Here is a 26,833-nt window from a genome sequence, read left to right on the forward strand (position 1 = left end):
AATCTGCATAATGGAAGTTCTTCCGGCGTAATGGAGAAGTTAGGTTCAATGGAAATGAGCGGCTCGCGCTTTCGGCGACGGTAATTCTGACAAATAGTGCTCGGCCGTTGTCTATTCGGCGAGATAATGCCGTGACCTCGCCGGCAACAGAAAGCTCTAGCTAGTTAGAGGCTGAACCCCACCGCCCGATAAAAGCGCGCAATGCATCACGGGAGCACGGGGGGCTTCCGAATACAAGGCGCACAGCCGGCCGCGAAAAAAGGAAGAAAAAGTGAACGTTAATGCGGAGCCAGCGGCTTACCGCAGCGAGCACTGCAAATGGGCCATTAATCCAGGCGCTCCTTTTGTGAGGACGCGGCAAAAGTGCAGTCGCGCAGTAACAGCTCATCTGCGCGAAATGAAATTTGATTGTCTGATGTAACAACTTTATTACGACGAGGGGGGAGAGACCGCCTTCCGTACAACGAGCAAACTTAGAAGGGGTGTAATACTGGCAAGAACAACTCCCCATCACACCCCTCCCAGATTTAGTTGTAAGATGACCCACTGGATAGCCTGTCAAAAACTGAACACAGATCAAGCATGAAAACGAGAAGAAAGTCTTCTGAAGGGTGAAAAAAAAAGCAAAATAGAAACAGTGAACGGTGCAAGAAAAAGAAATGCAATCAAGAGCAGCGTGAGAGAGCAACGGCGTCGTGGGTAAGTGGTCACGGAGTTGCTTTGCCAAGAGGGTGAGCTCTTTTCAAACATCCCTCGTTCCACTCTTTCCTTTTCTTTTTTCTCCTCACAACATTATGAACTGACTATCTGGTCACTGAAATGTTAGTTTTCTTTCTGAAATGTTGGCAGTTGTCACACTATACATTGGTTATAGGATATAAGTCATGTGGTAAGAATAAGTTACCGTCGCAAGTAAATGTGATGAATGGTGAGATCAGGTGAGAATCCACAACAAATAAACAGGTGTGAACTACGTTACAACAAAGGAATTCAAGAGTCAAGATTACTAAACGGTACCCAACTTCAAAACATACGTTTTGACAGGGCACAGAGTAACTGTGCCTGTTGCAACTTATGTGACAAACTATTATGTTTCGTCATTTCCTTGGGAGTGGTCACACTCACAGTCATACGCACACCTATATCGGGCAAGAATATACATCTCATTCACTTACCATTAGAACAAATTAGGTGCGTCGATGAGAGATTCCTATCATATGACACACGTACTGTCACTAATGCTGTGTATGACACGCCAGACGTGTTTTCCGGTGGACATTTGATGACTTGTCATAAAACGTTTGCGGGTCCTATTCGAAAGCCACTTCCTTTCGGCCGCTAATAGTGTAGTTCAGCAGAATCAACTGTCATTATAGGTCCCTACCTCACTCCTCGCTGTTGCAAGTGGACGTTACACCACGACACAGACACAAATTTGAATGAAGCGAACAGCGGGAATGAAATGGCACGAGGGAGGTTTGAATACAGTTCAAAAAATGTTCAGATCTGTGTGAAATCTTATGGGACTTACCTGCTAGGGTTATCAGTCCCTAAGCTTACACACTACTTAATCTAAAATATCCTAAGGACAAACACACACACCCACGCCCGAGGGAGGACACGAATCTCCGCCGGGACCAGCTGCACAGTCTATGACTGCAGCACCTTATACCACTTTTTTTTTTTTTGTTAATCTCATTTTGTTCGCTTTCATTCGTTGCATCTGCTCGGGGCGGACGTCGTAAGACATCCATTTAAGTTCGTTGTTGATGGATTAACTGAGTTTTTTTATTACAGAGGGCTGCTAACCCTCTGACCGAACACGCTGAGCTACCGTGCGGGCGAGATCGCTCGACTAAACCCACGCGGCTGAATATAGTTCGTTCTAGTCGAACACCGTCACCACGTAGCCACGAAACCATTTCCCTTGCCGTCAGCTCTATATTGTACTTCTTGTTCTTTGACAGTTTACTATCTGTATTTTGCTTCTTTTTTTTTCACAGTCCAGAACGGCTTCTTCTTGTTTTCGATCTAGATCTGTGTTAAGTTTTTGATGAGCTGTCCACCGGCCCTCTACCCACTAAATCAGAGGGGGATGCGATAGGGAGTTTCCCTTGTAAGACGTAACAACCGTTGCTGACGCGTATTAACAAAGGGAGATCACGACGTTAAGATCACGGATTTACTGCCACCTCTGCATACTATTAATAGTCCATTAGGATCACGTAATGTGCAAGTAGTAAGACATATTAGTTAGGCGATATAGAGGAAATTGCAAGAGACGTTCCACGCGTCAGTGATGTACCGGAGCGTCGTGACCCTGAGGATGAGGTGAAGGCGGTCACGTGGTTATCGTTCAAACCCCATTTACCGGTGGATCGCTGGACAAAGTCCCACTCGTTTTCTTTATTTATGTCTTTACTACTACAGTCACATTATTTCGTAAATATTACGGTTCAAAAGTAGTACAATGCAGGCAAAAAATTAGTACAGTGTCGCAATAACATGTATTGAGTGAATTGGAAACCTCTAGGTTGTTGCTACAGTGCTTACGGAGCACATGAAATGCTTACATCTGAAGATAGATAGCACAAGTGGTTCTGAGGTATCGAGCCATGCTGAAATACCCATACTATTATTTGATGTAGACTCCTCAGGCGGCAAAACATATGATACACTCCTGGAAATTGAAATAAGAACACCGTGAATTCATTGTACCAGGAAGGGGAAACTTTATTGACACATTCCTGGGGTCAGATACATCACATGATCACACTGACAGAACCACAGGCAAATAGACACAGGCACAGAGCATGCACAATGTCGGCACTAGTACAGTGTATATCCACCTTTCGCACCAATGCAGGCTGCTATTCTCCCATGGAGACGATCGTAGAGATGCTGGATGTAGTCCTGTGGAACGGCTTGCCATGCCATTTCCACCTGGCGCCTCAGTTGGACCAGCGTTCGTGCTGGATGTGCAGACCGCGTGAGACGACGCTTCATCCAGTCCCAAACATGCTCAATGGGGGACAGATCCGGAGATCTTGCTGGCCAGGGTAGTTGACTTACACCTTCTAGAGCACGTTGGGTGGCACGGGATACATGCGGACGTGCATTGTCCTGTTGGAACAGCAAGGAATGGTAGAACGATGGGTTCGATGACGGTTTGGATGTACCGTGCACTATTCAGTGTCCCCTCGACGATCACCAGAGGTGTACGGCCAGTGTAGGAGATCGCTCCCCACACCATGATGCCGGGTGTTGGCCTTGTGTGCCTTGGTCGTATGCAGTCCTGATTGTGGCGCTCACCTGCACGGCGCCAAACACGCATATGAGCATCATTGGCACCAAGGCAGAAGCAACTCTCATCGCTGAAGACGACACGTCTCCATTCGTCCCTCCATTCACGCCTGTCGCGACACCACTGGAGGCGGGCTGCACGATATTGGGGCGTGAGCGGAAGACGGCCTAACGGTGTGCGGGACCGTAGCCCAGCTTCATGGAGACGGTTGCGAATGGTCCTCGCCGACACCCCAGGAGCAACAGTGTCCCTAATTTGCTGGGAAGTGGCGGCGCGGTCCCCTACGGCACTGCGTAGGATCCTACGGTCTTGGCGTGTATCCGTGCGTCGCTGCGGTCCGGTCCCAGGTCGACGGGCACGTGCACCTTCCGCCGACCAATGGCGACAACATCGATGTACTGTGGAGACCTCACGCCCCACGTGTTGAGCAATTCGGCGGTACGTCCACCCGGCCTCCCGCATGCCCACTATACGCCCTCGCTCAAAGTCCGTCAACTGCACAAACGGTTCACGTCCACGATGTCGCGGCATGCTAACAGTGTTAAAGACTGCGATGGAGCTCCGTACGCCACGGCAAACTGGCTGACACTGACGGCGGCGGTGCACAAATGCTGTGCAGCTAGCGCCATTCGACGGCCAACACCGCGGTTCCTGGTGTGTCCGCTGTGCCGTGCGTGTGATCATTGCTTGTACAGCCCTCTCGCAGTGTCCGGAGCAAGTATGGTTGGTCTGACACACCGGTGTCAATGTGTTCTTTTTTCCATTTCCAGGAGTGTATAACCAGTGATCATAAAACTAGATAGGTAGAATGTAAATTATGTATGTAATGAACTAAAAACTGGGGTTTGCAGATTAATTATTAAAAAAACGGATTATCTTACAAATGATCTGAATGATCTGTAAATGGAGAGGAAAAAACATCAAAACTGTCCACAACTTTTGATCCCTGGTATCCATTTTATAAAATGAAGGAATTGAAATTGTAGAAATTAATAAGAATGAGCAATGGAAGCAAGGTCATCGAGTTGCTCAATTCATTCTTGGCGAGCAAGAATGTGATGAATGGAACACAAAGACTAATATTCAAATCGATGTTACAAAGTAAAGTCTTGCAAGCAGCAGAGACCTGGGCAACTGATAGAGATATACAAACAAGCTGAAAATATTAGAACTGGATTTCTATTGAAGACCAGTAAGAAGCTCAAGGAGAGGACTCACAAGAAATACCAAACTGATTACGTTATAGGAAGTGGAAGAGGTTGATGTAAAGGATTGGACGGAACTGCAGTGGTACGGACATGCAAGAAGAACTGGGGAAACAAGAATGCCAAAAATAATACTGTGGTGAGTGTCTGACGAAATAAGAAGAAAACTGCAACCGATGACTATCTGGTTAATAAATGAACAGATGACGATGAGAAAATTTGGTGCAGAAGACGATACACAAGATTTAAGTGCTTGGTGGAACGTCTTGAAAAGACAGTATTGAGTACTTGTGTGATATTCGTTGCAGTAAGTTTCGAGTGGATTGTTAAATTTTACATACTCCATTAAATTTTAGTATCGCTTGGTGGGTAGCTTTCTATGTTACCTTGAAGAACTTTAGGTTAACAAATATCATACAACTCATGGGGTAATCAGCCGGTACTTTCGCGAAACAGTCCCTCAAATACTCCTCAATGGTACCCAACTACCATACCAAAAAACAGTAAAAGACCTTGGAGTAATCTTGGATGAACACCTAAACTGGGAAGAACAAACAGTCACAGCTTGCCGGAAATCGCTCTCCTCCCTACATGCAATTCAAAAGTTTAGAAAAATATTTCCAACCCATGTTAAACAAAAATTAGTCCAAACACTAGTCTTGCCTAATCTTTACTACTGCGATGTAGTTCAACACGGCACAAATAGTGAAAATTCTAGATGCCTCGAGCTAGTGATGAATGCTTGCGTTAGATACGTGTGCAATATTCGGTTGCATGATCATATCAGTCCTTCATACTCCCAGCTAAGTTGGATACGCCCACATACGGCACGCGATCTCCACACGATGTGCTTACTTCATCGATTTCTTAGCCACTGGTGCCCCCAATACTTATCTTCTCACATTAAACACCTATCATCATTCCACAATCGCAACACCAGATCGGATACGTCTATCATCTTGGCTGTACCTTTACATAACACAAAATCTTTCTCCGTGTCATTCTCCATCTCAGCCATACGACTATGGAACGCGCTCCCCTGTGATCTGCGTCTTATCCAGAACTACTCAACATTCAAGAGGGAACTCAAAGCTTACATATTAGGGACGGTATAACCACCATTCTTGTGCCCCTCCCATCTCTTTCTTTCTCCTCTCCATCACAGCTTCGAATTTTACCGTTCTATTTCTCTTCCTGTAACCTATCTACCTCTTATATATCTCTTTCACCCCATTCTATCGTCTTATGTCTCTGCTCGATGAGAATAACCCACAAGCTGCAAGAACATAACGAGAAAATTCCAAACTAACAATGGGACTGACATTCAGAAAAGAAAAGTATGTTTACTTTCATATACATAGTCATTATTATTATTATTATTACTATTATTATTATTATTGATTGTTATAATTATTTTTTATTGTTATAATTATCATTGTACTACTGTTATAATATCTATTTTTTTGTTTAACATCAATACTGCATAATAGGCTATATGTCCTTAATGTTAAGTAGAAACTGTAACTCGTTCAACCTGAGTATGCCTGGTTAGGTGTAAGAGAGGGCCTGAAGGCCCTAATCTTGCCAGGTAAAATAAATGCATAAATAAATAAATAAATAAATATGTCAAGTATCTTAATCTGAAGAAAATTACAATAGATGAAGACTTAAGAGTTTATATAAATATCACATTTCAGTACACATAAGGAAAGATAAGAAATGAGCTTCGTCACAGAATCGGCGAAGAAAGGAACATATGAAAAAAACTGAGCGCAATCATGTCATGGATTGCGCCATGCACAAGTTAGTTTAAGTATTGTGTAAGTCTAGGGACCGATGACTTCAGCAGGTTGATCCCCGAGGAATTCACTCATTTGAACATTTGAAAACACTGACAAGAGGAAGAGATAGGATGATAGGACTTGGGCTAAAAAATCAGGGAATAACTTCCATGGTACTTGATGGAGCTGAGAAGGTAAGACATGTAGGGGAAGACAGAGACTGGAATGTATACAGCAGGTATCAGCGCAGATATTTCTGTTGGTGACTGAGGATGGTATACCGAACAACATTACGTCATTATTTATGACATATCCAGACTAATAATAACAGCTATAACAATCCGTGTGTGTTTAGGTTGGTTAGTACCTCCAAGCACATGTAATAAGAGCAAGCCATTATTGCTTATTTACCCCTGGGCAGCAGGTCAAGAGGTGAAGCTAAACACTTGGACGTAAAACGGGTAGTCTATAACTGACAGGCGGTAGTCCACTTAGCGGTGAAATGAAGTGGGAACGACAGGGTAATTTTCGGAAAAAAACCTCGAATTTTTTATTATGAAATTCGAATATATATACATTGAAGAATTATTCTCCAAAGTATTTTGTGCCAACTCCAAAAGTAACGATTCTGTGAGCGTTTGTAGACGAGTGTGCACGGCACGCCTGGGCGTTAGAGAACTGGTTCCGCGCTCACGCTCCCTATTTATACCGATCTTAGTAAACCTGGTTTGCTGGAGCGTTGTTTAGTTTGTTTTACTCAAAATCTGAATGAAAGTTCCAATAGTCTCATATGGAGATACACCCAGACTAAGCGAAATTGTCAACATTGCTTGAAATTTGACCGTGTCTATTCAGTGTAGGCCTTACTGCACTAATGCTCGTGGCAAACGCCCCGCAAATTAAAATCGTCAATGTAGATAGAGACGCCAGCACCGGTGCGCTCAGTGACGAAAAGGGTTTTTAGAACGAAAATGAGGGCTTCACAGGCCAAGTAGCAGAAAACGGCTATCCACTAGTAGGGGCGATAGTTATTATGGACCAGGAATCATTACTATCCCATACATTTCTAGCTTTGTCCCTTTCTTTATATGACCAATACTTGTCAAATTTTAAAGGAGTTTTTCTCAAACCATGTTTTCAGTGTGATTGTCGTCGCCCACGCTACAATTTTCATCCTGTTTTAATCGGTTTTGTCTCCCTTGAAGCAAACTGAATTCTCTTCAGTTCATCATAGCCGGTTCTTTTTATGTTGATCTTCAGTATTTTTATAGAACAAAAAAGAGGGTTCCAATAAACAGCTGTTTCTTAAAATATCTATAACTTCGCCTTTTTTCTTTACAAATCCCTGCGATGAAAATCAGGGTAGTAAGTTAATTTCATGTTTCAGATAACCACAACCGGAGTTACAGTGACAACAATCGATTTACCTCCTTTCAGAACTGCCTCTGGAAAATCCTCATTACACAGTGAAGATATTAATTAATATTTTTCAACAAAGGATACCAATAACAACTTCAATAAATGCTTTATTCACTGCAACAAACCCTAATTGTCTACTAAATTTCAGTCGGGAGGAAAGAATTCCTGAATTTGAGCAATGTTTCCGTCCGACACCCTCTCGCCCCCCTTAAGGACGTGTAGAAAACATCAGCTCTTAATGTTTATGACGTGTTTGCGGGGAGACTGTTAGAATCAGGGAAAAAAAACGACTAGCAACTGATGTGTGCACATATCAAGTTGTCACATATAAAAAATATCAGCACTTACACCAGTCACAAAATGGCTCAAATGGATCTGAGCACTATGGAACTTAACATCTGAGGTCATCAGTCCCCTAGAACTTAGAATTACTGAAACCTAACTAACCTAAAGACCTGACAAACATCCATGCCCGAGGGACGATTCGAACCTGCGACCGTAGCAGTCGCGCGGTTCCAGACTGTAGCGCCTACAACCGCTCGGCCACCGCTGCCGGCACACCCGTTACAGTCTGTATGATTGAGGATGCATCCTACATCTAAGGTTGAGAGGCTAGTGATGTTGAGTGACTCAGTGCAAGGTGAAATGTGGTGAATATTGTTTTCGAAACCCTCCTGAAAATATCGTCCGTTTGCACTAATGCATAGTTATCATCTGCGTGCTAATAATTGTCTAACACGCTCAAAACAACCCGGTGCTTCACGGGCAAATAGCTCTTCTTGAGTGTCTTTCGGTGTCTCGTGCACAAAGCGCTTCACATCCCCTCACAAAAAGAGATCCGCAGCAGGACAGCAACATCTCTAGAACAATAGTTATCACACGACAGTTGAACATCCTCTGTGTAGATCATTTGCTTCACAACCTTCATGGATCTCTAGCAGGAAACGATGCACTTGTGATATTTTTGTCACATAAGAAAGTCTCTGTTTTTCTCTCCGCCGTGGCGTTTCTACCAGAATCCACTCTTTGTTCTCTGGTCATTTCCTTGCAGTTTTTCGCACCGTAACTCACCTTCAGCGCTGCTGTATGCGTATTGCTTAAAGCCGCGTAGAGACTGAGTCGCAAATATGGGTGACACCCCAATCCTCAGACACACGTGGTACCGCGAGTATTGTAGTGACAAATTGCCAGCATCAGAAAATACGTTGGAAAACCTCACACCGCATGTTAGTCCAGTTCATAGAAAAAAGACGCCAGGAAGTCTGAATGTTATCGCAGTAAAACGACGTCACAGGAAAATAAGAACAATATCAAATACAGTTTTAGAGTAACAAGTGAGGATCGCATAGTGACCCTATCACTCACGAAATCGCCCTTAAAATCAGCTTATTCGGTTCCGACAGCCATCTCCATTTAGGAGGATTATGCAAAAGACGCCTCCATCTTCTTCAAGCCGAGCAAACGCTCCGTTTCCCCCGTTACAGGAAATCAGCCGAGGCGACTACATTAGCGCACATGGAAAGCATACAAGCGCATTAAGAATATACGTTACAGTATTTTCTTCCATTATGTGCTCGGTATGTTTTCTGATGGTTTGGCTGCGCCATTTCTTTTGGACTCTTTCCGAGAGACATGTGGAAGCTAGCATTTTTGTCCCTATGGAGATGGTTTAACGAAAGACAACACATTGCCATCGCAATTAAAAAAAAAAAGAAACATCCACCACTTAGTAACAATGTTCCAGAAAAGATAAAATTCATCTCAGTTTTTTTTTTGTGGAAACGTTTCTTATAAAATAAGTTCACACTTCTGCAGATTTAATATCTGAATTTTCTTCAAGACCGTTGGCACAGTATGTCAGTAATTTGTATGCAATGTTAAACCTCAAAACAACAAACATACAACTGTAGACACTTCTAAAATGCGCTGCACTGATTTCAAAACCTTTTACTTTGGTCAGAAAGAGAGGAACTTTAAAACTCTGTTCAAATAGTGTACGGAAGTATGAAGGCGGTAGGACACAGCGTCACTAAAAGTTCCAATAATCTCAAAATTTTACTTAAAATGGAGTAAGGTACCCTTACGGAACTCTTAGAGGAAATTGAAATTTACACCCAAGTGATCTACAGCAAGAACGATATTCTTAGTGAACAAAAGAGACTGAGAAACATTATTTTCTCGGATGCCTTTTAGAGTGCGTTTTATGTCTTACAACGTTTCGATCGTGTGCCGGCGTCGGTCTCAGTCTGCACTTCGCCTGAAGATGATGGAGACGCATTCCATCGAAACGTTGCTACGAGACGACGACGCTACTCGGCTGGCAACCCGTGAAGACTTCATATATGAAATTCGCCGAGAAAGCCTGCACTCACATATAATTTCAGCGCTGTTACGCTTACAACTTATTACTGCGAACAACATACCACGCCCACATTCTCATCGCCACAAGTTGCATTAACACCGTGTTTTGTACGCTGATTCCGTTTGTTTGCCGTCGTTGGTTTTCTGGATCGACTTTTCGTTCATCCTATATCCGAGCGTCGTCAGCTGCTCTTTCACTTTTCATAATAAAATAATAGTTTTACATGTCTCAGAATTTTCAACATGGATGTGAGCCAGAAACAGTAGAAGACTATGATTTGTGTAATACGCCAACAGGTTGTAACCAGATTCAACTTGCCTTGGTTTCAGAAATTTGCTTCTTTCCAATTTTGTTCTCCTGGAACGTCTGCGCAGTCGTTCTTTCTGCCAGGACGACTTACATGTAGCCTCATGTGACATATGTAGATTTCCTGGCTTGTAACTGACTTTGTACAATATTTATCTTATTATTGTGTTTTTATGATGTTTATTGAGAGGATGTTTTCCAATATTATTTAGTTTACGTAACGAATAAGCATTTTAGCAGAAGATGGCTTCACACTTCATTACTTGTGAAGCGTATGGGCGAGTTATTTTGAACGTTTATGTGTTGCTGATGATGCATGCTACTTACTGCATTCTTTTCCATTTGAATAATCCAGTTGTATATTGTTGTTCCTTAGTATGCAAATAGGAGTGGATAATGGTCTTGGGGACAGATCGTAAGTTTTAGAAATAAAAGAAATGTGTACCTGGCACTTGTACTGTGTTTAAAGCCAGTACTACAGTTGTGGAACCTGACGCTCCAATACGCAGGACAAGAAATTCGTTAGTCAGGTCATTAAAAAGGAGAAAAGAAATAACAAGTTACTCCTGCCTCGAAGTACAGTGAAAGTCAAAGCAAATACAGAAAACTCGGTAAAGCTGCTCTAAAATTGATTACGTACAATGTATCATTTGTTAAAGTCGGCTTTTCTTTAAAAAAAGAAGAAAATAAACAGCGTAGGACTGTGTTCGCTTCTTACTGGTTGGCAGGAAGTGCCGGTGAAACTGGTCTCGTAGCGAGCAGTGCTGTGCGACCGGGCGCTGGCGGCGCTCCAGAGGAATGAGAAATGTGAAAAGCAGGGGTGGAAAAGCGATCGTCGCTTTGAGTGCAGCTGTGGAGCGGACCGAACGCTCGGGTGATCCGCCCCTCCGTTCCCGTGCCGGGTGCCGCTCGGTCGAAAGGAAACATAATGAGGTTCTTTTGTGTTGGGAGCCCGAGTGTTGCCATCAAGAAAGACCCAGGCCTGCAGGCCGAGAACAAGGAGGGCGAGGAAGACGCAGCGGTAGCACAGGTGTCAGGCGTCCACACGCCTCCGACGCTGACGCATGCTGTCGGACTAATGAAGTTCACTCGTTCCATATTTATCTTTAGTATTCCCCTTACAGCTTGAGGTGACAAAAGCCACGAGATAGCGATATGCACATATACAGATGGTGGTAGTATCGCGTATATATTGTACAAAAGGGCACTGCATTGAGAGAGCTGTCATTTCTACTCCGGTGATACATGTGAAAAGGTTTCCGAGGTCTCATACTTCTAATGCGGAATTGTAGTTGGAGCTAGGCGCATGCGACATCCATTTTCAGAAATCTTCAGGGAATACAGTACCAAGAGTGTGCCGAGAATACCAAATTTCAGGCATTACATCTCGCCTCAAGGCAACGGACTTGCCGCAGTGGGTACACCGGTTCCCGTGAGATCACCGAAGTTAAGCGCTGTTGGGCGTGGCCGGCACTTGGATGGGTGACCATCCAGCCACCATGCGCTGTTGCCACTTTTCGGGGTGCACTCTTCCTCGTGATGCCAATTGAGGGGCTACTCGACCGAATAGTAGAGGCTTCGGTCAAGAATATCATCATAACAGCGGGGTGCTGACCCCACGCCCCTCCTCTCTGCATGCTCCTCTGGACACAGCGGTCGGATGGTCCCGGTAGGCCACTCGCGGCCTGATGACGGAGTACATCTCGCCTCAGACAAGGCAGTGGCCGACGGCGTTCACATAACGACCGAGAGGAGCAGCGTCAGTGGTAACAGACAAACAACGCTGCTTGAAATTACAGCAGAAATCCATGTGGGTGGTACGACGAACGTATCTGTTAGGACAGCGCGGCGAAATTTAGCTATAATGATGGCAGCAGACGGCTGATGCGAGTCCCTTTGTTCATAGCACGACATCGCGTGCAATGTCTCTCGTGGGCTCGTGTCCATATCGGTTTGACGCTAGACGACTGGAAAATCGCGGCCTGTTCAGGGGTGTACCTATTTCAGTTGGTAACAGCTGATGTCAGAGTTCAAGTGGGGCACAGATCCCACGAAGCCATGGGCCCAAGTTGTCGGCAAGGCATTGCGCAAGCTGGTGGTAGCTCCATAACGGCGTGGGCTGTGTTTACATGGAGTGTAATGGGTGCCCTGGTCCTGTTGAACCGATCTCTGACTGGAAAGGGTTAACTTCGGCTACTTGGAGAGCATTCGCAGCCGTTCATGGACTTGATGTTTCTAAACTGCGATTGAATTTTTATGGACGACATAGTGTCATGTCACCAGGCGACAATTATTTGCGACTTGAGAGAAGAAAATTCTTACAGTTCAAGTGATTGATTTCTCAACCAGATCGCTCGACATGAATGCCATGGAACATTATTTAATGGACATAATCACGAGGTCAGTTCATGTACTGGCTACACTTTTTTTGTTACGACGGCTATAGAGGTAGTAACGCTCGTTACTTTTGGAGATGAATTTCAACGACTTCTAAGGTCCATGCCGCTTCGAGTTGCTGCACTATTCCGGAAAAAACGAGGTTCGACACGATATTAGAGGTACCCCATGATGTTTGTTAGCTAAGCGTAAGTTATTGTATATTTCTTTCTACTATTCTTCTGTTTATTACATTTACCAATTACTCATTTTGTCCGCACTTTGTCCACTCCTGAGTAATTGTCCCTTCCATTATTTACTCTCGAGCACATGGTTAGAAACCTAAGGACGAAGGTAACTTATGCTCTGGCAAGCAACATAGATCGATGAATCTTGAACCGTACAAGGCTGGAAGCCGTAATACGGTGCGTGATCACTATAGACGGCACTGTATACTCTGCAACGTGCTCCCATGTTGAGCACAAGATTGGTCAGGCAAAAGTTCACAACTGTTGTATGGCTTTTGGTTTGTGTGGACCGTGCCGCTATACATCTCCCGAACGCATTCCACGTGCTCGATAGGATTTAAATCAAGGAAACGGGCAGGCCAGTTGTTCAACTGACCCAATATCTTCTCGATCCAAGAGCTCTTCCACTCGCGGTGTTAGATGCGGCCGAATATTGTGGTCCGTAAAAACGAAGTCAGGGTATAATGTACCCCTCAAAAGACGCAAAATGGGGAAGGGGTACAGTGCGACAGTAAGTTGTTTGCTGAGTGTACCGTCTGGAAGCTGATGACCCCATGCTACATTATTCCTCCTCACACTCACTCAACAGAACGGTTACGTTCTACAGTTTTCCTTGGCGTATTACGTGTGCTCACACCTCGCCATAAAAAGGTACGCCCAGAGTCACTATTCTACTCTGAGCAGAGCGCGCGACGCCATTCCTCGTTCTCCGTTGGTCCGTTATGGACAGGGGACGTCGGCTGGCTAAATAATTGTCAATGTCAATGAAATTCACCAACAGCTGTGTAGCTTAAGATTTTACTTTATTCTGAAGGCTACCATTTACAGCACTTCATTATGCCATCTTCAGGGCTCCTTATCCACGTCTCCAAAAGAACAAAAATGTGATATACTGAATTATGTCACTGGATGTCGTGAATTGAGTCGTTTCACTACTGCTTCATTCGAAGACTTGACAGATCCAAGTATTAGAATGAAGCACTTGGAGAGGTGCATATGAGTCTGAAGATGGCATAATTAAATGCTCCAAATGGCAGCCTTCAAAATAGAATAAAATCTCAAGCTACACAGCTGTTAGTGAATTTAAACGGCGTTGACCATTCCTCGTTCGCACAGTCCCTAAGCTCTTGGCACCATGGTGAGCATCGTCGCCGATGTGCGGGTGTCAACGAAACTTAACGTACTGGTCGCCGGTTAAAGAGAGCACCTCCATGCAGTCGCCGTGCCACTGCTTTGCTTGCAGTCCTGTTCAAATGGCTCTGAGCACTATGGGACTCAACTGCTGTGGTCATTAGTCCCCTAGAACTTAGAACTACTTAAACGTAACTAACCTAAGGACATCACACACATCCATGCCCGAGGCAGGATTCGAACCTGCGACCGTAGCAGTCGCACGGTTCCGGACTACGCGCCTAGAACCGCGAGACCACCGCGGCCGGCTGCAGTCCTGATAATTGATATAATGTTCAGTGCTATATGTGGATACTGTCCCCAATATGTGTTACTAATGCAGTTAGTGATTAATAAGAAAGCTATTAAAATTCATGTCGCGTGAGGCAGTTATACTACGTAATCAGCGAAACTATAGTAAGCGATAAATATTTTTCCTTTCGTAATTTGGTGGGAGGTGCCAGTGAGGAAGAGGTTCATAAATGTCTGACATTACGTGCTCTCATTTTCAAATTCTGAATGAATGTAACCTGGGTATATGTGTGTGGCGAGTTACGCTACCTCAAGACTACACATCGTTTATAATATTTGTCTTACTGTATCGAATTTTTCACGTATGGTTACACCTCTTGACGGGTAGGTCATGCCAGAATTTTAAAATTTTAATTCAAATGTTGAAAGTCAAAATTACACCTTTTGAAATGAAAACCGGAAAGATCTGTGTGTAAGATACCCGAACTGAATTATAAGATGTTGCTGGAGCTCATATAGTCCAATGAGAGCTTGTTACTGAATGGGGTTCTATCTCGAGTTTCGGAGGGGGGGGGGGGGAGGGGGGAGGAGGAGGGAGAGGTATCGATGGCACCGATCACACTATTTACAATCTGACAGTATGCTTGCTTGGCGTATTTCTGGTTGTGACTGTCCGGTGTAATAATTATTGGATCATTTGTGTCTCAAATTAGGTAACTTATACATGACCTAGCCACATTATTGTCACCACCGGCGATGTACGACGTCGACGTGCAATAGCCGCTCAGAAACGCCAGCTGGCAGTGTAGGGGGACATGGCAAAATAACACAGTTTTTGTCGGGCGGAAACAGTGTGATGCATCTGACGTCCAAAAGTGCATGATCATTCGCTTTAGGACCAAGGGAGGAAGCTTTTCCAAAATTGCTAAGTTTCCAAATTACTCTCTGCCACTTTGGATAGAGTATATCCTACTCCGCAAAATGAGGCTATCGAAAAACTGTGCCGAGGTAACTGTGGTGAATCACGAACCAGACGAACGGTGTGGATAACAACAGCGTCTCCTGAAAGACCATACAGCGAACATAGCTCTGTGTGGGCCTCCACAGTAGGCACATAGTTCATGCACTCATCCTGACTGCTGTTCCTCAACGCCGAAGGCTGGAATTTGCACGCCAGTACCGTAACTAGGCATCCACTGATTGGAAATAGGTGACATTTTGAGATGAATAATGTTTTGTGCTCCATGGGACAGATGGTGTGAAACGTCTGAAAGGAAGCCTCTTGCAACATTCGTCGGTAGGGTCCAGGTGTGACGGGGAGCGTTGTGACAAGTGCACATTTTAATGGACCATGTCGACCCCTCGGCACCGCCATCTGCCAGCAGGACACTGCGGCATGTCACACACCTTAAAGTGTACGTGCGTGTTTCTAAGAGCACCGAGATGATTTACAGTGCTCCAATGCCCACCAAACTCCAGAGATTTAAAGGTAAGTGCTAATTTGTGGGGCCTCGGTTGGACTGGGCGAGCGATTGAACCTCTCGTGGACAAGTGCTCTGCCATCTGAGCTACCCAAGCTCGACCTACGACCCGTCTTCACAGCTTCAGTTCTGCCAGTACCTCGTTTCCTACCTTCCAAACTTCACAGAAGATCTTCTGGAAACATCCCTTAGCCTGTGGTTGAGCCATGTCTCTGCAATAACTTTTCTTCTAAGAGTGCTAGTTCTGTTAGGTTCGCAGAAGAGCTTCTGTGAAGTTTGGAAGGTAGGAGACGAGGTACTGGCAGGATTAAAGCTGTGAAGACGGGTCCGGCGCATAGTTTTAATCTGTCAGAAAGTTTCATACCAGCGCACACTCCGCTGCAGAATGAAAATCTCATTCTAAAAGGCTGTTGTTATTATGGGGAAAATGGTTTGGTTCCTTGTGTTCAGTGTTAAGCAAATTTATAGGGGCTGTCCGCTTGTGCCATTTATCTTAAGCTCAAGTCGTCAGGTTTAAACTTAAGAGGGAACAAAATAAATCTTTCCCCCTTGTAATTAGTACTGAAATGCAGGAGGATCTGCAGCGAATTGACGCATGGTGCACGGAATGGCAATTGAATCTCAATGTAAACAAGAGTAATGTGATGCGAATACATAGAAAGATAGGTCCCTTATCATTTAGCTACAAAATAGCAGGTCAGCAACTGGAAGCAGTTAATTCCATAAATTATCTGGGAGTACGCATTAGGAGTGATTTAAAATGGAATGATCATATAAAGTTGATCGTCGGTAAAGCAGATGCCAGACTGAGATTCATTGGAAGAATCCTAAGGAAATGCAATCCGACAACAAAGGAAGTAGGTTACAGTACGTTTGTTCGCCCAATGCTTGAATACTGCTCAGCAGTGTGGGATCCGCACCAGGTAGGGTTGATAGAAGAGATAGAGAAGATCCAACGGAGAGCAGCGCGCTTCGTTACAGGATCATTTAGTAATTGCGAAAGCGTTACGGAGATGATAGATAAACTCCAATGGAAGACTCTGCAGGAGAGACGCTCAGTAGCTCGGTACGGGCTTTTGTTAAAGTTTCGAGAACATACCTGCACCGAATAGTCAAGCAGTATATTGCTCCCTCCTACGTATATCTCGCGAAGAGACCATGAGGATAAAATCAGAGAGATTAGAGCCCACACAGGAGCATACCGACAATCCTTCTTTCCACGTACAATACGAGACTGGAATAGAAGGGAGAACCGATAGAGGTACTCAGGGTACCCTCCGCCACACACCATCAGGTGTCTTGCGGAGTATGGATGTAGATGTAGATGTAGATGTCTTTTATTTATTTCATTTTAATTGGCCCTTTAATATTAAGATGCATGTATCTTAAAGGATAATTTACTGTGCATCGTAGAAGCGCGAGGTCCTTGTTGCAAGGTGTCCCGAAAATTTCTGGTAACGTCGGGCTGGTACCTGTAGTGCAGAGCATTTCCTTATTTTTTTTACATTTAACTCGCATTTTGGTGTTGTGATTCATATGGCGAAATTTGTTGTTAATTTTATAGTGAATTAATTTCATTACGTGAAGTGATATTTCTGTTGTTAAATTTTTGAAAGGTTAAAAAATTTCGGATTAACTCGTAAAATTTTAAAAGTCTACAAAATTTCTGTTGTTTCATTTTATGTCCTTTTTTTAAAAAAAAAAGTTAAGAAAAGAAGAGAGACAAATGAAGCCAGTCATTTGCTTGAGTTTGGGCTAAAGTTAATATTCACATGTATAAATAATCTTTACCAATGGTGTTCTATACCTTAAGGCCCAGCGCACGGTCCTTTCTTTCAGATCAACCAAAACTCACGTAGCGCGTTACAGATCCTCTGCCCAGAAACATCGTAGCTGTCCATGGCCCTGGAGTCGACATAACTCCACATCCGGTATCTTCCAGAGTCTCGTAGACTCTCTTCTTTGATCATCTTATTGCTTGTTTATTCAGTCTTTAGAAAGGATGTCACATTGTTGTGACTGGACAGTGTATAGCCACAAGATGTGCCTTTAAGCAACGAGACCGTTTGTGGTTCCATATGATGGATCTTACATACAACTGTTTGTGGCTATCGTTCAACAATGTGAACGGGAAGTGTCTGCATGTGCATTATAGCGATCCACTTTGTCACCACTCTGCCTGAAAGTGTATAGAGTGTATTTCACGGCCTCTGTCGGGATTTTTCTAGCGCATTTTCTCCGTGTGAGAAGAGATTTGAGCGCTGGGAACGGCATTACTCGCCGCTAAAAGCCAGGAGATGCCCTGTAGTCCTCCCCCCCCCCCCCGCCCCCTACACCACCCTCCCACTCCCATGCTGACTACCGTGGCAGGCGCCGCCAGCTCTGCAGCGGAGGCGCCAAATTAACCGCCGCGTCACGGGGTGGGGAGTAACCGCTGAGTGGTGCGGCGGTGCGGAGGTGGGGGCGACGAACGCCGCTGAATGCGATTTTGTGGGCGAGCACCCGGCGCGCCGGGGATTCGGCGTTTTATCTGCGAGAGGGAAGGAGACAGGAGGGGAGAGGCCTTTCCGCCGCTTTTGTCTCGCCGAGATTGCTGCCGCCGGCTCTGGATCGACCGCTGGAAAGACGAGTTGCGCCTCGGCGGACCGCTAGTCGTGTTTGCGATAAGTGCCTGGCCAAACAGCGGGGTCGCGCGTGGCCGCCCGCGTACGGCCTTATTTGCTGCGAGGTGGTCGCGCTCGTCTTGCCCGCTTGTCACCGCCGAGAAACTGGGTCATTAGCGTATGAGCAGCTGAAGTGCGGAATGTCGTAGTGGCTCCCATCGTTTCTGGAAGATAAAGCGGCGCTGTTGTACAGATCCAGCAGCAACTGCGTCTATGTGCTAAACTTTTGTAGGCTGCTTATGAACAAATTACTTTAAAAAGTTTCATACTGAAAATATACGACATTCGTAATAAAAGAGCACTAACTAAGTAAAAATAAATCGTCTAGTACAGCGTCACGTAGTAGGAAAATCATCCTTAAATCTTTTTTTGTTTCTATTATTTTTCCCCCTTCTTCGATAATACTCAGTTCTAATTTGGCGTCATTTCATCTGATAAAATAAATCCACGGTACCACCACTTGTTATGCATGTTAGTGTGTACATACCAATACTGTCTTTCCTGGAGTTAAGACAAGCAACGCTCCAGTAGAAATTGTAAGTAGGCTATTTAGGTTTTTATGTTGGTAACGTCACGTAGCGCTCTGTATGAAAATCACTGGCTTTGCTGTGTGCAGTCCGTGGCTGATTGCCAATATTGGAATATTCGCTATTGTAGTGTTGGGCAGCGTTGCGCAGTTGGAGGTGAGCCGCCAGCAGTGGTGGATGTGGGGAGAGAGATGGCAAAGTTTTGAGAGTGGATGATCTAGACGTGTGTCCAACAGAGACAGTAAATGTGTAAGACTGGATGTCATGAACTGATATATATATTATGACTACTGAACACTATTAAGGTAAATACATTGTTTGTTCTCTATCGAAATCTTTCATTTGCTAACTATGCCTATCAGTAGTTAGTGCCTTCAGTAGCTAGAATATTTTATTTAGCTGGCAGTATTGGCGCTCGCTGTATTGAAGTAATTCGAGTAACGAAGATTTTTGTGAGGTAAGTGATTCATGAAAGGTATAGGTTATTGTTAGTCAGGGCCATTCTTTTGTAGGGATTATTGAAAGTCAGATTGCGTTGCGCTAAAAATATTGTGTGCCAGTTTAATGATGATCAGAATAAGTAAAGAGAGAAATGTCTGAGTACGTTCAGTTTTGCCCAGCTGTTTGATAATCAAATAACGTAAGGGGTTTATCAGAACAATTATTCATAAATTTTTCTAAGGGGAGGTTTAAAAATAAAGTTTCATGCAACGTTCTTGTTTGAACGTGAATGCACTCTGTTCCTTGTCTCAGTTGGCACCTCGGCTTCATTTAAAGTATCAGTAAATTTGCTTCCAAGAAACGAGCACCAATCAGCCTAATAGAAAACCAACGACATACGCATACACAAATGTTTCGTCTACGGTAAAAAAAGTTGGAAGGAATTTCACGAGAGCAGGGGAGTTTTTGCCTTTTTAACAATTTTCCATGCTTGTCTCCTGTTTTTCACGAAGACCTGTATCAACTTAGACGAAAGAGCCATAAGAATTTAAGAGTCTTCTGTGGCTTTCGCTTTCACATTGTGCTGATTATTTAGTAATAATGGTGTTGCAAAACATTTTCGGGGATTCCATAAGCATCAGAAGCTGTATCGTAATATCGACATTTAGTGGCTAAGCTTGAATGAAGAAACGAAACAGGCATTTACGTTTTAACCCACTCCGACAGCCGCTTGTACATTGTCCACAAACTTATGGGCGATATGAGGAGGTGGAAAGTTTCTTCTTTTTAATTACTGTTCTGTCCTTGGCGGGCTGTTTGAATAATGACGCATTATAGCCGGACACTCTTCAGTAAAAGTACCTTGTGGAAGACTCTTCATCTCCGTATACGTAAAGAAACTCACAATCCCTTTGAACCTACTTACTGTACTGGAGCATTCCTCTTCCTCTACAATCTTTACCACCTCCTTCCAGTCCCCCGCCACATTTCGTGCCTTTACCAGACTGATGGTACTTTGACGACTCAGAAAGTGTTCTATCAAACAACCGCCGTCCGCAATGGTCGACGGTCCCTGCCCATCAGTAGATGAGATCTACCTGGTCTTGGTAAATCTGCAGCTGTTCGTTTACTTTTCGATTTCTTAATCACATCTCTAATAATTTCGTCTTTAGAAGGTAAAGCTTTCTTTAAGTGGTTGTCTACAGCCAATAAACATTTGAAAAATTTTTTTTGTGCTAACAGCTGTACACTTTTATTTGTTATCTACCAGTACCGAAACCGTTAGAGAAGGAATAGCTGTACAGCTGTTGGCACAAAAACTGAATTTCCAAAGCTTTAGAAGGTTAAATGTCACATATGAATTCGTTTGTCAGGTGACGTCCGATGAGTAGATATATTCGAACTCGCTGAGCTCTTCTGGCCGATCCATTTTGCTGTTGCTGCTTCTTTACCGGTCTTTCTCTCCAACTCCTTTAATACTGGCACGTCCGCATCTGCTGACATCTAGCGGTCAATTTTGCCTTACGTATGGGTGTTCGGATACTTTTCATCAGATAGCGTGCACGTCGACTCTTGCAAGTTGTAAGACACAACAAATTGGTTTTTTCTTAACGTTCATGGAATATAAAATGTATGGGCCAGAGAGACCGCAAATGTTAATAAATCTTCGTGGGAATTACTGTGATAATAAAGGGAGGCGGAGACCACATTTCTTTCTGCGATCAGCAAGGAGATATTTTGCTGCTTCGCGTCGTATTTTATCCTTCAGCTGTCGCCTTGTAAGCATCAATGTTGTTAGCCCATGTGAATTCTGAACTTACTTACGTATATTTAAATTAATACCTTCCAGATTTATTTACTTAACAACCCAAACACGACCATTTGTATTAATGTGTTGCAATTATCAGCTTTGTTTGCAGCTATTCATGAAATAAATACGAAAGTGCAGCCGTGGAGCCCGTCCATCATTAGTGTAACCCAAATACTAATTAGCAAAAAACTTTAAATCAATGATTTATAAAGAACCTGACACAAAAATCCTCTGTAAAGTAAAAAAAAAAATGTTGTCTCTTTAAGTTTAATATAAGTAATAATATTTTGATCCAAGAGTCGTCGCGTCGGGGGACCGCTACACAAACAAAAAAGAAAAAAAAAGATAACAGCTATTATCTTTTCTAGAACGGTATACTTTCATTATTCCTGTGTATAACCCTCTTCTATTTAGCATCATCTCTTCCAGGCCTGCGTGTTGCGCATCCACACCACAAAAGTCTAGCGGCCTTAAAATTACTTATTATACAAAATATGGAAACCAATCCGCCTTGAATTAGCCTAACATATTCAAAGAATATAATTACCTATTTATTTTGTATCCATTCTTACATAATTACGTACGGACTCAGTTACATTCACTAATCTATCTTACGAGACCCATGTCCTGCAGTGGTTTCATGATAACGTATTAACTCAGGCTTCATTAGACCGCGAGCGCGACTTACGTTAGGTGTGAACAATTGCGGCGACCCGGACGGGCAGTAGCGTGAGGGCAGGCGTCGTTGACGGTTGTGTCTATACTGCCCTTTGAGGGCAGGCGTCGTTGACGGTTGTGTCTATACTGCCCTTTGAGGGCAGGCGTCGTTGACGGTTGTGTCTATACTGCCCTTTGAGGGCAGGCGTCGTTGACGGTTGTGTCTATACTGCCCTTTGAGGGCAGGCGTCGTTGACGGTTGTGTCTATACTGCCCTTTGAGGGCAGGCGTCGTTGACGGTTGTGTCTATGCTGCGAATTTTTCGGGGAACGTTGATTAAGACCTAGGCTCAACGATATTATATTGTATCTACATACATTGAAGAGATAGCTGAATCCATACCTTATCATTTTTAGAGGTATTCAGTTTTCGTTTTATTTACTTAGCGCTCCCCCGACGCGACGATGTTCGTATCGAAAACTTACTACTTATACTAAGTTTAAAGAGGCAATACATATTGTTTATTTACTTTTTAGATAGTTTTTGTCTGGGTGTTATGTTTTAATTTTTAGTTTAAGTTTTATTTCATGCTTTTTAAACTTCATATTTTACTAGTAGATGACGTAGGATCTACACTCGACCCCCACATTACAAAAATACTTTCCGGGACGAACACAAAATTGTGACGCGAGATATTTTCCATTTATGCAATTTACGTCTTTTTTTATGAATTCATCGTATATTTATTGACCACGTTTTAGCATATGTAGCTAATTCAGGTAACATAAGCAATTAGCAGTGTAGATCTAAATCAAGTCGGAAGAAAATGGTCTGCCATTTCGCTCTCTTGCAATAGGCTGTCTAAAGTGTTAGGACAAAGACATTTGGTTTAGTACTGAATTGTAGACCTCAAAAAGAACTACAAAAAAGTCTGCGGAAGCGTATGTTTATCTTTCAAAATTGAGTCACAGTCACCCTTTTTCTACTTTTGCTGCTAAAACGGGCGCCTTATAAATACAAAAATCATCGTTGTTGGTGAACCATGAAAGATATACATATGTGGGTAAAGGCTGGCTCATGTTATGCGTTGTATTAAACGTTGGTTGCTATTCTGTGTTTAGTCTCCCGTGGTTATCGCGATTACGCTGTTATCCTCTCTCTCCGAGAGTGGCAGCAGCGGTGTGTATCGATATTCGCACCTTGTACTATCTTCAGCCGGGCGCTTATAGTTTCCGGCTGTGCTGAGTGCGGGCAGTTGGTCGGTTGGCGCGGAGCAGCGAGGAAGTCTCCGTGGTGCGTAGTTTGGCCGAGTCCGCTGGCGGCGTCTACGCACGGTCGGAGTGTGGGGTGCTCTTCCCATTGCTACGAGGTCCCTGGCTCACCGCCCCCGGACACGGAAGTTGAGTTTTGACTTAATCTACCAGCAAATCACTACTGTTCACATTGTATCGTTTGGATTTCGTTGTCGGTTGTTGGGAGCGTTTTCAAGTTAGCAAATTTTAGCCACCCTCAAGTGGAGTTTAACTGTACTTCGTTATTTTGAATCGAAGTACATCAGCGGAATCTTCTGCCTTGTGGCCGTTAACGTTCCGGTTATGTTCCATGGCTGTTGACGTAAATTCAGGCAGTGTATTTTCCTCATCGTGTTGTCGCTGTCCAGCGCGGTGCATAGTTTGACAGTTCAAAGTATAATTGGCTGTGGGCTCCAATACTTTCTATGTTGTTCCATTGAACTTCCTGTTGTGTGCTGGTCGGGTGGAGCTGAAGTTATCTTGTCGGTGGGTCCGTTAACTGTCTGTCGGTTGGGTTGTTGTCGGATCGAGAATGGTTGGGCCAACTGCCTGTCTCACCTAAGCGAGCGTTAGTGTCTCAATTCCAGGCCGACACTCGGATCTTCTGATCTCCGTTCGGTTTACTGTCTTTTCTGATTTGTTCTTGTTGTTTCTATTTGTATGGCTTCTAGCCGATTTTTAAATCAAGATTGTTTTGCCCTTTAGGCGTAAGATTGTTTCAGCCTTCAGCCTAATTTAAAGAATTGTTTTAAGGTAAGGCCTTTGGCCTTTTAAAAATTTATTTTGGTTTCAGTCTTAAGTGATGGGCCTTCAGCCGATTTTTAAATTTAAGTTGTTTGCTCTTAAGGTGTCAGATTCTTTGGGCCTTCAGCCTAATTAAAGTACTGTTTTAAGATATGGCCTTTTGCCTTTTAAAAATTTAATTTTTGTTTCAGTCTTGAGAGGTGGCCCCTCAGCCGATTTTCTTTTTTTAAATTAAAGTTGTTTTGCTCTTAAGGTTTTTTTTTTGTGGTTTTAGCGCGCAAGTCTTAACGTGTGAGATTGTTGGGGCCATCAAGCTAATGAAAAGATCTGATTTAAGATAAGGACCTCTGCCTTTTAAATTTCTGATTTTGGTTTGAGTCTTAAGTTATTGGCGTTCTGGCGATTTTAAGTTAAAGTGTTCTTGCCCTTAAGGCATGAGATTCTATGGCGCATTCAGCCGGTAATTAAGTTCCAAAAATTAATGCTGTATGTGTGTGTGTCTTTTTTTTAATTTTCTTGGCTCTTGTAATGTTTGGTCAAATAAATAAAGTTGTATGTTTCAGTGTAACTGGCTGCCGCTTATTTTGGCCCCTTTCCACAATTTAAACTACCGGTCCTGTCCTGCAGGTTTATCAGGGCTTCTCAATATGTTCTTGAGAACTTTAAATTAAATCGTTTTGAGTTCTAGAATTTGGTGCTACGTACCTTGATGTAGCTCTTATTTATTCTGTATCATATATCAAGAGAGCGTGCTGATGGGAATTTTTTTTACGTAATTCAGCTGAAGAAATTTAACTAGCTGGACAGACGTTTATGGAAATAGCTAAAAATCATCCCGATTACACAAGCTTTCAAATGAAAAAACTGTATTAAAATAGGATCTTTCGTTTGGGGCTACGATGCCCCCCCTCTTCCTCCCCCCATACACACACACACTAATACACAGATACATACGTTAAATTGTAACACACCTCTGTTCGCATCGGGGTTGGTTATTAGACCTTTGATGGTACACCAATCAACTTACAGTCTCTCAGAGGCGTAGTTCCACACTAAACTAACCGTACAGCGTCACGTGATTGACCGATCGTGTTACGAACTCAGATTTTCATAATTACGTTGGTTGACGTCTGTAGGTTTTGCGTTTCTCTCCAACACTAGTGTGGGGTGATACAAAATTACAACAACTGGGCTAACTTAAAGTTAGGTTACTGAGTTGTTTTCCTTCTGGCTAGTGGTAGGTGATTACCACTATATTCTTGACATTCTCCACCTGCCTTTCACCTTTTCAAGTAAGCTTCACATCGAGTTAGGTGACGGAAGAGAAGCGGAAACTCAAAAACCCGTTGTCACAGGGAAGACCACAGACGAAAAAGTTTCGTGAACATAAGAGCAATTTGGTATAGTACTGCATTGTAGACCTCTAAAAGAACTACAACAAATGTCAGGGGGAGCATATGTGTATCTTTTACAGTTGAGTCACAGTTACCCTTTTCCTGCTTTGTTGCTGCTGAAAATAAGAGCAACTCGATTAAGAGTTTAAATTTCGCGAAAATAAAGTAACGTTAGAGGAGGCGGTGTGGTAGGCCACAATCGACGTTCGATAAAATGGATCGCTTTGTAAGATTAACGTTGGGCCATTAACTCTAATTTTAGACCAAACTGAAAAACGTTTCTCCGGTCATTAAGGCCAGACCGTCGGTGCAATAAATCTCTTATTAAACGTACAATGAGTTTTAATTTCAGTCCCATTTTCACAGTTTATATTTTTGATTAATAATCGACAATTGGCATGACGATGTTTTAGTTTACTCTAAATCCACTGACGGAGATAGCAAGTACAAATAGAAAGTCTTACATCATGACGCAGCAGTACTATACACAGTAGCTACTCACCATACAGCGGAGATTTTGAGCCGCAGCCAAAGAAGACTGATCATGATCGTGTAAGGCCTTTTTGACCAAAAGCTTGAGTGTTTGACAGTCTTTTTGTTGTTCCTCTCTGCGACTCAACATCTCCACTATATGGATTAACAAAAGCTTATCTATAGATCGAAATAGCTGTGAGAGGATGTGGAATGCGTAAGTATGGGTTAAGTCAGATAAATATTGTCGATGGAATACGACACTTCTGCTAAACATTACTTCAATGACATACATAATCAATGAATTTCCTTTGCTCAAATCAGGAAATGCGAAATAAAATTATAATTTCTCTTCTGCAGATCTACAAGTCCAGGTGCCTATCCGAGAACTTTAAACTCCGACACTACGACTCGATAGTAAAACGCTATGTTCATTATATGTCTGAGTGCCTCATATGACCACGAGGGACCAACTGAAGAAACTGGAGATTAAGAAGATTCTGTGGGAGTTACTAGAGCACACAAGAAAACAGAATAGCTCCTACAAAATCTGGCACAACCACGATGTGTACAAGCATCAGGAGGATATCAGCGCGGGTGTCGGTAAAAGGTTAAGGAAAATGTGACTAGAATCAAACGGACGCTTGACAAGGATGGATCCCGAAAGATTCACCAACAGGATCTTCACAGAAGCAGGTAGAGAGAAAGCTTCCAACAAGTGTTTCGTACCGGTAAAGTCTGATCAGCACCAACTGGAGATCCCACTGGAGTAAGATACAAGACTAACTGCGATTCCAGCGAAACATCCAAAAAGTTTACTCTTCACAAAATGATGGTTGGTTGGTTGGTAGATTTGGTGGAGGGTACCAAACAGCAAGCTCATCGGTCTCGTTGGGTTAGGAAAGAATGGGAAGGAAGTCGGCCGTGTTC

At 43.4% G+C, this 26,833-nt stretch overlaps 1 protein-coding gene across 1 annotated transcript in view; it reads right to left on the bottom strand.

Annotated features, from left to right (window-relative positions):
- The window catches only part of LOC126336767 (suppressor of lurcher protein 1-like), a 4,187,167-nt gene that overhangs the window by 554,414 nt on the left and 3,605,920 nt on the right, over positions 1-26,833 (bottom strand). The gene's annotated exons all lie outside the window — the stretch shown is intronic.

Source organism: Schistocerca gregaria, chromosome 2, assembly GCF_023897955.1.
Source record: "Schistocerca gregaria isolate iqSchGreg1 chromosome 2, iqSchGreg1.2, whole genome shotgun sequence".
Lineage (NCBI taxonomy): Eukaryota > Metazoa > Arthropoda > Insecta > Orthoptera > Acrididae > Schistocerca > Schistocerca gregaria.